The 13,686-nt window shown below is 40.6% G+C and overlaps 1 protein-coding gene across 2 annotated transcripts in view; it reads right to left on the bottom strand.

The window, feature by feature from the left end:
- LOC126354888 (F-box/LRR-repeat protein 4) overlaps window positions 1–13,686 on the bottom strand; it is a 160,692-nt gene that overhangs the window by 25,737 nt on the left and 121,269 nt on the right. The gene's annotated exons all lie outside the window — the stretch shown is intronic.

Here is a 13,686-nt window from a genome sequence, read left to right as displayed (position 1 = left end):
TAATGTAGTGAGCAGCAATCTGTTTTAATACTAATATTGCAATAACATAAGTTACATGTATTTAACATCCTATATATTGGTCTGCTTGTGTCTGTGTGTGTGCGAGTGTACACCTGTCCTCTTTTCCCCCTAAGGCACTCCCGGGATTGGAATGACTCCTTATCCTCTCCCTTAAAACCCACATCCTTTCATCTTTCCCTCTCCTTCCCTCTTTCCTGAAGAAGCAACCATCGGTTGCGAAAGCTAGTAATTCTGTGTGTGTGTGTGTGTGTGTGTGTGTGTGTGTGTGTGTTTTGCTCATTGTGCCTGTCTGCCGGCGCTTTCCCGCTTGGTAAGACTTGGAATCTTTGTTTTTAATATATTTTTCCCATGTGGAAGTTTCTTTCTATTTTATTTATATATATAAAGTTCATAATAAAAGATTGTAAATTATATCTAATTTAACATTATCTTCTCTTCAATGAGGAAAAAATTTATATCACTGGTTTGAGAAGTATTTTACATTTGTTGAACTACAAACAATATTTAGTTTTGTATGAAACTGGTGAGAACAAAATGGAAAACAAATCATCACTTTTCAAAATAGTCGTTAAATTCAACATAGCTGTTCCTAATGTACATAGTTGCCATTCTTTTTTTACTTAATTTATATTACTTTGATTTAGGTGTAAAGAAAGCCTTACCTCAATATTTATGTATAGTATCTTTACATGGGAGTGGAATCGAGGTTGGAGGTGCAAGTAAGAAAACTATACCCTCCTATCTTTTCTACTTGCTTTACCCATTGTTGCATCCACATCCTTGTGCTCAGCCGGCAGAATATGAAGACAGTGGACAGACTGTATAATTGTTTCAGCACATATTTGCCAGCCTATGTGATTTAACATTGTAGCGAAGCAGCAGTTACAATCCTATTGTTAACATAAGCAAGCTGTACTGCCTGCAGTTGTGTAAATAAAAAATAGTGTTAGCAAATAAACTGCATCATGACAGGAGCCGGTTTCGTAAATGTACAGTTATGTAGTCAACAGATAAGTGCAACTGATGTTGGAGCCATCCATGTATACTGCACTGACCAACTCAAAGCTTTAATTTGTCAATATCCCTTTCTTTGGTAACTCCACTGAAGCTCTGCTACATGCCTTGGCTGTGACTAACTCATTCTACAAAGTAGTTGTGCTGTGCGTGCACTGGGCATGATCAGCCCTAGATGGTTGGCAGCATTCCTGAGTGTGTATGTTTCAATATAACTGAGATGAAATGCACCCATCTCAAGATTATGTTCAGTGTAATTATTCATAGCATGGTTGTAGTACACCTGAAGTTTTAGTGTGAAGGAATTTTTTGTTTTGTGGTATATGAAATTGTTCTAAATCAAAGTGTAACATGAACTGGATTTTGAAGAAGGAAAAATTCCAATAACAAACAATAATTATTGTTGAATACTTTATTGTCTGTATCGTAGTGGAGATATCTTCATAAATGTGATACAATCACAACAGGGACAAATAGTTAAGTCTGAATTAAAATTTTTGGCACCACTTCAAATGTAATGTTTTATAATAATGAGTAGACAGAAAAAGTGTGAACTGTGATATTTCACTGGATGAATTTTAAATATTTTTTTATTTTTCTGCAATTTTGTACATTTTTTAATGTGAAATAACAGTCTCAAAAATAGCTGAAGGATGTGTTAATAGTGACTTAATTGTTGAGAGGGACAGTAATAGTCAAGAAATGGGAGCAAATAATGTATGTGTAGTAGGTTAAATTGGTAAAAAAAGAACTCTCACACTCAACTGTGATGGAGAATGTAAATTCAAATGCTAGTATGTTGAATCCAAAACTCTATGATGGACGATTCTACCATTGTAAATGCTGATAGAATTACACGATTCTGTAATATTTAAAAGAGATGAATGAAAACATGCATAAAATGAATGCAAACATACGGAAAATGAACAACAAACTAGATTAAATTTCTTTTATTTCAAGTCTATAGTCACAAACTTGAAGGTCCTCAAACTACCAGTTTCAACCAGCAATGACGATCTGAAGATGGTCATTGCTGACTGAAACCAGTAGCCTGAGGACCTACAAGTTTGTGACCATAGACCTAAGATACAAAAAACAAAAATTATTCTACGTTTCTCGGTTACTGTTCCATTTACGACCATGTCGCGGCTTGTGAAACAAACAACCCCCCCCCCCCCCACACACACACACAGAAACTGAGCACAAAAATAGAGGAAAACATGCAAATATTGAAGGAAATGGAGTGCTCTAGACAACAAAAATTTGACAGAAAAAATTTTGGGATGGTCAAGATAAGTCCCAATTAATTTTAAACAGTTAATCTTGTTACTGAACCAACTTCAACAGTCATTATAGCGAAGATATGGAAGGTATGGGCTGCAAATGTTGAAATCCATTGATATAAATGGTTTGGACAAAGGGCACATTGTTGCGGTGCTGCAGCTGAGTATGAGAATATCTTAAAAAACTGGTCACCTGCTGGAGTACACCATCGTGAGCATCTATGAAAAGTGGTTGAGGGACAGTAAAATAATGAGTAGACCGTATGCTAGTGGATGACCCCATCTCAACACAAAGCACAGAGGTCAGAGGATGTGTAATCCATGATAGGCAGCAATCTGTGGCAGATCTGATGAGAGTACAATAATGCTGATAGAGGCACAAGTGTTTCGGAGCACACTGTTCGAAGGCCATCACTGAGCAAGGAGCTCAACATCGCATGACCTCTATGTGTTCCTGTGTTGACCCAACGACATTGCCTGTTATGATTGCAGTGGGTGCAGCAACATTGAGTTTTCACATTGGATCAACAGAAACATGTTGCCTGTCGAATGCATCACACTTCTTATTACAGCAGGTTAATGGTTGGGTGCTTACACACCATCATCGAGGCAAATGGCTGCATGAAACATGCCCCATGCCACGGATGTGTGATGGTGAGGGCACAATTGTGCTATGGGGTACACTGAGTTGGGCTTCCATGTGACATATGGTGGCAATCGAAGGACATCATGACAGCAGTGAACTGCATTATGTGATCAAAAGTAATCGGACACCTGGGTGAAAATGACTTGCTAGTTTGTGGTGCCCTCCATCGGTAATGCTGGAATTCAATGAGGCGTTTGCCGACCCTTAGTCTTGATGACAGCTTCCACTCTCACAGGCATACATTCAATCAGGTGCAGGAAGGTTTCTTGGGGAACAGCAGCCCATTCTTCACAGAGTGCTACAGTGAGGAGAGGAATCGATGTCGGTCAGTGAGTCCTGGCACGAAGTTGGCGTTCCAAAACATCCCAAAGGTGTTCTACAGGATTCAGGTCAGGACTCTGTGCAGGCTAGTCCATTGCAGGGATGTTATTGTCGTGTAAGCACTGTGCCACAGGCAGTGCATTATCAACAGGTGCTCGACATGTTAAAAGATGCAGTTGGCATCGCTGAATTGCTCTTCAACAGTGGGAAGCAAGAAGTCGCTTAAAACATCAATGTAGGCCTGTGCTGTGACAGTGCCATGTAAAAACAACATGGGGTGGAAGGCCTCCTCCATTAAAAACACGACCACACCATAACACCACCGCCTCCAAATTTTATTGTTGGTACTACACACGCTGGCAAATCACGTTCACTGGACATCTGCAATACCCACACACTGCCATCGGATTGCCACAATGTGTTTTTCCACTGTTCACTCATCCAATGTTTACCTTCCTTACACCAAGAAAGGCATCGTTTGGCATTTACCAGCGTGATGTGTAGCTTATGAACAGGCGCTCAGCCATGAATCCAAGTTTTCTCACCTCCTGTCTAGATGTCATAGTACTTGCAGTGGATCCTGAAGCAGTTTGGAATTTCTGTGAGATGGTCTGGATAGATGTATTCCTATTACACATTACGACCCTCTTCACCTAGGGATCTTTAGGAGTGTGAAAATCTCATGCACAGACATATGACACAAGTGACACCATATCACCTGACCACATTCGAAGTCCGCGAGTTTTGTGTAGCACTCCAGTCTGTTCTCTCACGATGTCTAATGACTACTGAGGTCACTGATGTGGAGTACCTGGCAGTATGTGTCAGCACAATGCATCTAATATAAAAATGTACGTTTTTGAGGGTGTCCAGATACTTTCGCCCACAAATGGGCCTGATCTGTAACCAGCGGAACACATATTATGTGCCAGCTGTGTGCCCATAAATCACCATCGGGTAATTTGTGAGAATTTCTTGACCTGTGCATAGACATCTGGTATCATATACTTCTGGAATCCTCCCAAGACTTGTAGAATCCACGCCAAGCAGAATCTCTGTTGTACTGCGATTGAAAAGTTGAAAAACATGCTATTAAATAGGTGGTCATAATGTTTTGGCTCATCAGTGTAGATCAATTAGTCAAGGCCAAACAAAACTGTATTGCTGGCATGGACTGAACTTTGATAAGAGAGGATATTGATTGCTTAACGCTACAGAGCTACAATGATAAAACAGCTACTATACGATAATAATTAACAATGTTACCACCTAGGTACAGGCAATCTGAAGAGTTTGATCTGAACAGACACTGTAATACGATGGATGTTTTCAGAAAATTTGAAGATACAATTTCAAATACTCCTAATGAAGTGGATAAGATATGTACTTGTGCACGACAAATGTTTATTGGTAACCACAAGTGGGGAAAGTGTGCATGGAGGAATTTACAATGTCTGTCCACTCAAAACGACATTCCCAAGTGAATATTTGTCCAAGGATCAATCTACCAAGGTAGGTAATACATGAGTCACTATGAGTGTGCTGGGGATCAAGACTGGAACTCAATAAAACTCTGGGGAGAAGGAATTTGGGTGGAATAAAAGACCAAAAATAACATGAGAAGAAGAAAAAGGAAGAATATTGTACACTAATTTCAAAAAGAAGATGAGAAAAAGTTACTGGAGCAGAAAGACGAGAAAACAAAATCAAACAATGGAAATGATGGAATGTAACAATTTTATGAAAAGGATAGTTGCTACTTGCCATATAGCGGAGATGCTGAGTCACAGACAGGCACAACAAAGAGACTGTCAGAAACTGAGCTTTTGGCCAACATGGCCTTCATTGGTGATGGAACACACCCACACCCACCTACACGCACAAACCCACATGACCATAGTATCTGGCTGCTAAGCCAGACTGCGAGCAGCAGCGTGTGACTGGAGAAACCACCAGATGGTGGGGGTAAGGAGAAGACTGGGGTGGAGAGGGGGAGGGGTAGCATGGTAGGGGTGGGGGATGGTGAAGTGCTGCTTGTGGGAGTGTATAGGGACGAGGCGGAGAGAGGGTAGGGCAGCTAGATGCAATCAGAGGGGAGGGGGTATGGAAAATGGGAGAAGTAAAAAGACTGTGGGAACACTGGTGGAGAAGAGGGCTGCGTAGTGCTGGAATGGAAGCAGGGAAGAGGCTATATGGGTACGGACAATGACTAATGAAGGTTGAGACCACGAGGGTTACGGGACTGTAGGATGTATTGCAGGGAGAGTTACCATCTGCACAATTCATAAAAAATGGTGTTAGTGGGAAGGATCTAGATGGCACCGACTGTGAAGTAAGTCACTGAAATGAAAAACATCATGTTGGCTGCAGTCCTCAGCATGGGGGTGGTCCAGCTGTTTGTTGGCCACAATTTGTCAGTGGCCATTCATGCACAGACACCTTGTTGTCTCTCATGCCCACATAAAATGCAGCACAGTGGTTGCAGCTTAGCTTATAGGTCACATGACTGGCTTCACAGGTAGTCCAGCCTTTGATGGCATAGGAGATGCTTGTTACTGGACTGGACTTGGTGGTGGTGGTGGTGGTGGTGGTGATGATGGGAAGATGTATGGGACAGGTGTTGCATCTAGGTCTATTACAGTGATCAGTGATATGGGTCGTGAGGTAAGGGGTTGGGAGTGGGGATTGTGTAGGGATAGACAAGGATATTTTGCAGGTTTGGTAGGCGGCAGAATACCACTGCAGGGCGGGTAGGAAGGATAGTGAATATGATATTCTTCATTTCAGGGAACAGCGAGAGGAAGTCAAATCTTCATTGTTGTTGTTGGATGATAAGAACTCACAATAACTGGCTAGATTGTCTAAAATATGACTTGTGTAAAAATTAACTGAGGTATTACTGAAGGGTGGTAGTATGTAATATAGTAACCCACTGGGTGATCATTTGTAAGACAGTCACATCTCTGGGATGTGCATGTGTAACCAGCATTAACCATGTGGAATGGAACTGTGACTTTGTCATTGTTTATTTGAAGTACATTTTATCACTGATAATATTGTTTTCATTCTAATTAATGTGAAATGAGTGTCTATACTATGTTGGAAAAGAATCAAGAATGATTTTATTCCACTCATATAAGTGATGTCAGCGCAGTAACAATTGTGACAATGTTAAGTGGTGGACATGTGACTATAGTGTGTCACATATTGCAGCGGAGCTTTTGGTCAACGTGGCCTTCATTGGATCTACATGTCAAACTCAAGTATTCACACGACATTCTCCAGTAAAGAGAAAAATGTCTACTAAGTTTGTCTAGTACACTTTAAATCCCAAACAAAAACAATGACACCTGGACACCTGTCACAACCTGACTGAAATGCAAAATATGGCCAATTCTTTTCTAGAAACATCATTACAGGTGACAACACTTGGTGTTTTCAATACAAACCTACCACAAAATGACAAACTGAAGAACTTCACATGAAAGGTCAATGCTTTGAGTACATAACCAGTATTCAAGCCAAGTGACGTGTGAGTTGAACAACATCTCAAAGATGGACTTTTCTGACAGTTTCAAATGGTTGTACAAATGTTCTGTGCATTGTACTCATTTTACTCAAGTGGGAAAGCCTATGTAGAACATCTGAAGCATTAAAACCACCATTCTCTTTCCGTTCTTTTGAATTAATCCATTCTTGAAAATTTTTGGACTGACAAGGTACATGTTTCCAGAATGAGATTTTCACTCTGCAGCGGAGTGTGCGCTGATATGAAAGCTGTGAGGACTGGGCGTGTGTCGTGCTTCGGTAGCACAGATGGTAGAGCACTTGCCCGCAAAAGGCACAGGTCCCGAGTTCGAGTCTCTGTCGGGCACACAGTTTTAATCTGCCAGGAAGTTTCAAGGTACATGTTGTTAGACACCACGAATGGCACATGTACTGTTTCTATGTGATACTGCTGTCTATTCTTTATGTTTATTTATGAACTGTTGACATGGCAACACCATCAACATCACCACTACATAATCATGTGCATGCAACTGATTTATGTACATGTGTCACCATGAGTTGGAACATGTCCTGCTAGGTGACAACACCAAGCTACAAATCCACAATGAACCCAATACGAGCTTCCAACCCAACAAAGTGCACAGTATGAATTGCCAAGCTACCAACCCATGGTCCACCACAACGTGACCTGCCAGCCCCAGTGAGTGCGGAACAAACTTTGTGCTGGTCCATCCATGATGCAGCATGATGTGAAGTGCTATTAAATGTGGTCCTGGAGTCCATGTATTTGTAAACACACAGTACGCACTGCCACGAGATGTTGGTTATGTGTGGCAAACTAAGTGCCAGTTAGGCTTTTAAAAAGCGAAGTACCTGTAAGTGAAGTGAAAGTTTAAAATGCAACAGTGTGCTGTAAAGTGTGTTCACAAATGGATACTAACAAATTCTGAGGCATTTATATAAAAACATTTTTTACTCAATTTTAAGTAATTTTATGTGTACATTTTAAAAGTGTTCTGACATTCTAATTATGCTATGGAATTTCAAGCACATTAATTGTACCAAGTGGATATACTGCTGCGAGCTGTGCTGCACACAGCATGGTGTAGTGGTTATCAACACTGGTTAGTGTGCTGCAAGTCACCAGTTCAAACACAATCAGCAGTAATTGTTTGTTAGCTAGTACTTATTATTTCTACAGGGTTCACGAAATTTCTTATGTTTTAATATCTGTATATTCTGGAATATTTGGTGTTTATACAAATAGCAGCACGCACTATCCAGGAAATCAGTTCTGTTCCAGCTGTATGTCGATGTTCATAGTAAACTTGCTTTCAGTGCTAGGTGTTGTACTTCACTGATAGACCTGCTTTCGATTTTGGACTTGATTCTGGTTAGGAGCAGTCTGCTTAGCGGAAGACCAAGACTCGGGGAAAAGACAGTCTTGTATACAGAATGTTTTGCCCCTAGATTTTATTGTGGATCTGAATACGACAGAAGATCAGAAAAATCTCGCAATTGATGAAAGGAGTTTTTCTGGTGATGGATGTCATAACAAATGAAGATTGGTGCCAGTGTATCAAGGAAATGCTTCAGAAAAGAGTTGGATGAAAGAGCTATGACTGATTCCCAACTGCAGTCCCTGTTGCAACTGTTGGAAGACCACCGTGGCCACCCCTCTCTCATTCACCAGGCTGTAAGAGAGGAAATACATCATTTTATGGAAACCAGGAATTCCGGAACAAGTAAACAAGAAACATCAGACATGAATGTCAACCCCAGGAAGTAACAGAGAATGTTGAAGAATAGGTGTGTCAATCTTGAGCACCGATTGCCACCACCATTTGAATGAACCAGGAAGAATGGGCTTGGCCAACTGGGAATTATGCCACAACCAGCAAGTACAATGCCCCAGAAGAACAGACTTTTGGAGGACAGAGGACAATACGCCAATGAATTTCCACTGTGGAGACTCTGGACACATTGCACAGTACTGTAGAGAAAGAAGACGAGTTTACAACAACTACTATGCCACCGGATATCAACCACCACAACAATTTTATTCCTGTCAATCACCTGCAGACGACTGTAGTTGACCAGTGGGACAAAACTCATGGCCGTACCCTGGACAACATTGCTCCCCCCACATGCTGTAAACATTTCCTGTTGCCATAAAGATTTACCTGCACCTTGCCTAGTCACCGAATTCAGGAAAACTAAGCAAGGCAATCATCTATAGAGGTGAGCCCACTACAGATGAAAAAGCTACTTGTGTGTGAGTCACAAAGTCTAACTGACATCTCCAAGCCCATAGGGGCTAACTTGTCTGGGCACTAGTCAATTCAGTGCTTCCTTTTCTGTAATGGTGAATGCTTATCATAAACAGCTAAAGAAGACTATGTGCTGAAAAGTCACAAACACAAATACGCCCAGCAGACAGGAATTTGTACAGCAAAAATAACTATCAATGGCACAACACAGCCATTCATATATAGTCATAAAATTATTCTCAGATGGGTCTTGTTGCAGGCATCACAAGCAGGCATACACTATAGAAGACCAGAGGTTTAGAATGATGAAGTTATGTCAACAAGCACACATAAAACAGATTGTTCTGGGCAGTTGTTCGCTGTTGAAGTTGTTATACCACCACCACTATAGAGACGAGTTCCAGTTGTCGATCTAAATGCTCGGTTAAAGTGTGAAGTTTTTGCGTAATTGCTGATATTTGCTTTACGGTCATATTGCTCTGCCTAAGGTTTTGTTCTCCAGTGCTGAAGACAGCATCAGAGGCTTTAATGAGTCAGAAAGGAGTTACAGACTCAAGCCAGCTCAGCAAGCCATACTGTTTATATGAATCTATGCAATGGTCAGTTCATGAAGTCATCAGATTGCTGCCTGAGGTACAGAGTAGCGCTGACATATGCTACGGAGTATGAAGTGAGGAAGAGTTGGTACTGTTGTTTTATTTAGAACTAAAGCCCTCAGCTTGTATAAGTTCAAGCCATCTTCTTTTCTGTTCAAAATGTTTTTATGCTTTTGAATTTCTATGGCCTCTCTGTACATTCTAATGTAGTAATTGTTAGATCTTGCTAAAACCATGGCGCAAGAGAAATGAATTTGATAGTTTTCCAGGTCTAGTGCATGATCTGCTACTGCTGATTTATCCATATTACCCAAGTGGCAAATGCTCTCATGTTCTTTAAGGTGAGTGCTAATGCTTCTTTTTGTTGTTCCTATGGGTACCATTTTTGTTAGTTTAAACACTGTATCAATATGGTGCTTTTCAAATACTTCGCTGATGCGATCTGTGACACTTTTTACAAATGGAAGGAAAACTTTCCCTTTAGTTGGTTCTTTTTCATTAGAAGCTATTGATCTTTTAAGACATATTGCCCTATTTAATATATATTCACTAATGAAATTCGCCATAAACAATCCCGCACAATTTGAAAAGAATGGTGATGCACATACCTACAACACTAAGAGGGAAAAATTATCTTTATTACCCCTTGAGAACTAAAAATAATAATGTGTTCATTAATATTAACATTAATCATGAATACATATCCTGTAAACTGCCTCAGTACACATCAGCTTGATAAAAGAAACATTAAAATGATCTGTGGAACATGTAACTAACTTACATAAACAATCTACATGCCAGTGATGATCATTGTAGGTGGTCAAGGAGAACTTTGGATCACTAATTACATTACCAGCCAGAACTCATCCCTAAATGTATGTGTGTAGGGACAGCTGAACCAGTCCAAGAAGGGCAGCTTAAGGCCAACCAAGAATGCTGCTCCCCTATAACTCCACATACTGCAGGTGAGAAACCATTATTGAACCGCCAACATATCTAGGGTGACCAGTTAGCTATTCTCAGTTAATTTTTGGATGCTTTTAAATGCAGAGTGGAAATAAGACTGACCAAGTGATTCAAGAGAAAACAGAATATCAATACTGGGAATCATAATCCAACTAGTCGGCACTCATGTAGTGTGTTTCCGGCTGAACGATGGGTAAAACAGAAGGAGGTGGAAAAGATATTGCAAGATGACACACTGAACAATGACATTACTGAACCTTCAGAGTGTCTTTGGTCCCTTCATGTGCACCTTGTGAAGAAGAAGGATGGCATGTAGCATTTTGTGCATTTGACTACTGAAGATGAAAGAAGATGTCTACCCATTGTTGCACATTGATGACACTTCAGACTGCTTGAGAGGAGCTAAGTTTTTCTCAACTAGGGCCATGTTGACTGGCTACTGGCAAATTGAGGATGATGAGGCTGACTGGGAAAAGACTGCCTTCATAGCTCTTGATGGCCTCTGTGAGTTCAAAATCACGCCGTCTGGATTATGTAACGCTACAGCCACCTTCAAAGGGTATGAGACAACCTGCTTTGAGACCTTAAATGGACAGTGTGTCTTTACTATCTGAATGACACTGCCTTTTTGAAGACATTTCAGAACATCTAAGCCACCTCACAACTGTGTTCAAGTGGGTTCAGGTTGCACATTTCTGCTCAAATTTGAAAATGTGCCTCTTCGCTGTCAAAGAAATAAAAATCTTGGGGCACCTAGTGAATGGTGATGGAATCCATACTGATACTGAGAAAATAAGAGCAGTCATAGATTTCAGCAACATAAAAAAATTTCCTAAACAGAATGTGCTCATATTACCAGCAATTCACAAAGGAATTCTGTACCAAGGCATATACCTTGCAAGAACTGCTGCATGGAAAAGACAAATTTTTCTCGAACAAGAAGCAAGAATGATCGTTCTTTGCTTTTAAGAAGGGACATCTTCACCAGCTCTAGCATTGTATGATGAGAATGTTGAGACAAAACTTCACACCCACTATATGAGGGACATTTGAAAAGTCTGCGCAAAGTCCGAGAGATGACACCACTGGCACGTATCGAGGTCATTTTTAGTTACTAGCATCTTTGGAAAGAAACCACACAAAGTTTCAGCCATACTGGTCTATTTCTTTGTGTTTGGCATTCGTGTGAATCAAGGAAGTAGAATGATTGTCAAAAAATGGACGAAAAAGAATTTCGTGTGGTGATTAAACATTACTTTATGAAAGGTAAAACACCTCAACAGACTAAAGAGAAGATTGATAAACATTACGGTGACTCTGCACCTCCAATTAGAGCAGTTTATAAGTGGTTTCAAAATTTTTGAAGTGGTCATATGGTCACAAGTGATGATGAATGTTCTGGACACCTTGTGGAGGTTACGACTCCAGAAATCATTGATAAAATCGGTGATGGATGACAGAAGAGTTAAAGTGCGTGAGATGTTAAGGTGCGTGGGATTGTTAGTGCTGTGGGCATCTCAAATGAACGGGTACATAATATTTTGCATAAACATTTGGACACGAGAAAGCTATCTGCAAGATGGGTTCTGTGATTGCTCATGCTTGCACAAAAATGGAATCGTATGAAGTGTTGCAAGGATGGTTTGCAACTGTTCAGGAAGAATCCGCAGGACTTTAAGCGTCATTTTGTCACTGTGGAAGAAACATGGATACATTACTATACTCCTGAGACCAAACAACAGTCTAAACAGTGGGTTACCAAAGGAGAATCTGCATTAAAAAGGCAAAGACCATTCCTTCATAATCCTCATTAACTATCTGGGAAAGGGTATAATTATTACAGGTGAATATTATCCATCGTTATTGGACCATTTGAAAACCAAGCTGCAAGAAAAATGCGGGCGATTGGACCGCAAAAAAGTTCTTTCCATCACGACAGTGAACCAGCACACACCTCAGCAGCTGTGGTTGCAAAATTAATGGAAATAGGATTCCAACCCATTTCAGATTCCCCCCTATTCTCCAGACTTGGCTCCCTCAAGACTACTATTTGTTACCCAATTTGAAGAAATGGCTGGTGGGACAAAGATTTTATTCAAACGAGGAGGTGATTGCAGCAACTAATAGCTATTTTGCAGACTTGGACAATTCCTATTATTTGGAAGGGATCAACAAATTAGAACAGTGTTGGACAAAGTGTATAAGTCTAAAAGGAGACTATGTCAAAAAATAAAAATGGTCTACCCCAAACACGTAAGTAGTTTTTATTTTTGCACGGACTTTTCAAACACCCCTCGTAGAAGTTATGCGATAGGTGCAGTTATAGTACAAATTGAGGATGGTGCTGAAAAAGTGAAAGCTTCTGGTTCCAGAGTACTCTCCATGTCCAGGAGTCTATAAATGAAAAAGAGTAGCTTGCAAGTTGTTTGGACCACCAACAATTTCTGGCCATCTTTATCTGACAAACCATTCACTGTAGTGACAGCTGACTATCCTGAAAGATCTGTAAGGTCGACTGGTGAGATTGGCACTGAGACTTCAGGATTAGTTCACTGTTGTGACAGCTAACTATCCTGAAGGATCCATCAGATTGACTGGCAAGATGAGCACTGAGACTTCAGGAATATGGTGTTACAGTGGTACAAAAAAAACAGTTGCAGGCACAAGGACCCAAACTGCCTTTCAAGAAACCCTGTGATGGAACACACCAATGTGTATTAAATCTGGTCATCATTGCACATTAAATGTGTGGACAAAATCTTGGTCACTGCCATGCTAAATGACACTACCACTGAAAAGATGGAACATTCTGCATTGCTGAAAACCATAGAAATCTTGAAGAATAAGGGCCCAACAAAGGTGAATTCCAATTAATAAATTGCATGTCACCTCAGTTCATCCACAGCCAGCTATCCTCAATTTTTCCATGGCACTCCAGCATCTGATCACCTGAGATTTTTGAAGACTCTAGACAGGTATCACTGGCCAGGTCACTACTGATCTGTTTAGACACTTTGTGAACCACTGTATGGAACACCAGCATCAAAAGCATGTGCCAC

The sequence above is a fragment of the Schistocerca gregaria genome, chromosome 3 (assembly GCF_023897955.1).
Source record: "Schistocerca gregaria isolate iqSchGreg1 chromosome 3, iqSchGreg1.2, whole genome shotgun sequence".
Taxonomy (NCBI): domain Eukaryota; kingdom Metazoa; phylum Arthropoda; class Insecta; order Orthoptera; family Acrididae; genus Schistocerca; species Schistocerca gregaria.
The sequence above is the reverse complement of the archived record's forward strand: the minus strand, read 5'-3'. Positions and strand labels throughout refer to the sequence as shown.